Genomic DNA, 1317 nt, shown 5'->3' on the forward strand with positions numbered 1-1317 from the left:
AAGGCGAGCGTTCCGGCAGCGTGCTTGGCCAAGAGAGGTGCCAGGTCGACCATCGACGGACGGTGGGCTCCCACATCCTTGATCCGAGGGGGAATAGCTCAGGTGGTAGAGTATCGGTTTCTTACTCAAAGGTCGTGGGTTCAATCCCCGGCGTCCCCGGATTATTTCTGCAAGGATTTATCCGTCCCTCCCCTGGAGAATCTGGATAACAAGGGCTACGAGGACCGAACTTCGAAGAATCTCGGTCGAAGCACGAGGTATGAAGCGTTGAGCGAAGTAAAAACCGAAGATTACACACCGCCCTTGGTCGAGCAGGCGCGTTACAATTGGCGAAGCGGTTCCACAACATGTGGTTCAAGTATCGGCCCTCGTAGTGGAATGTCTTACTGTTAACAAATGATAATCCAAACCCAATTAACCTTAAAGCATCTACACCGGTACCAGCAGTTCTCAGATCCCAACAATTTTATTGGGCGATTTACTGGAATTCCAAAAAATTCGTTCGCACCGGAACCAATAGCCAGCAAAAAGAGTTATTGGACTCAATTTGTTGGAATTTTTGTTGGAGTACTGAACTCCAGTAAGTCAACTGACCAATCATATTCACCTGTGACTCGATCGATTCGTGTCTTTGTTCCCCATTCCATGCTCCTTCGCGACTGCTCCGCTCCCGCTGGGACTTCCTTGGCCACATCATCCGGTGTCCGGTCAACCCCGTACGTAGGATGTGGCCAAGGAGGACCCAGCGGCGTACAAGTCCATGTCCAGGTCCTTCAGCTTTTCCGTTGCTAAGCATTGGCCTGGACACCCCATCACGTCGCTGCCTCGCGCCCTCAACGCTGACCTCAAGACCGTCCTCGGCTCCAGTGCCTCACCGACCTGCAGACCCTTCGCTCCACCGCGACATCGTCACCGCATGCCCCAGCATTCCCCAGCATTCCCCAGCACTCAGACGTCAGACGTTCGACGTACGGTATGCGAAGTCCGCTACAGTGACTAGCTGTAGACGCAAACGATTTCTCAGTTAGCTGATGTACGCGAATAAACGTCACTACACATACATATAACGTTAAGCAAAACAGACAATGAAGGAACGCTCCCGAAACTTCACCCCACATGACCAGGGGCAGCTGTGTCACGTATGGCTGAGTGCCTCGCTCGATCTAATCGTCGGAAACGATCAAACTACAAGTCATTTCTAAGCCCGAGTACTGCAGCGTATAACAGTAGTCCCGACTGCACACAGAGGTACCGGTATAGTGAATTACAAGCTGGTTTGCTCTATGAGGGCAACGGTAACATTTCCAATGCTGTATT

General features: G+C 51.7%; 1 pseudogene across 1 annotated transcript; it reads left to right on the plus strand.

Moving 5' to 3' along the window:
• The first annotated feature begins 87 nt into the window (after nucleotides 1-87).
• On the plus strand, nucleotides 88-159 carry H257_19445 (annotated as a pseudogene). The gene has a single exon. The product of its transcript is annotated as a tRNA-OTHER (tRNA).
• The last annotated feature ends 1158 nt before the right edge of the window (nucleotides 160-1317 follow it).

This window comes from Aphanomyces astaci, assembly GCF_000520075.1.
Source record: "Aphanomyces astaci strain APO3 unplaced genomic scaffold supercont1.610, whole genome shotgun sequence".
NCBI classification, from domain to species: domain Eukaryota; phylum Oomycota; class Saprolegniomycetes; order Saprolegniales; family Verrucalvaceae; genus Aphanomyces; species Aphanomyces astaci.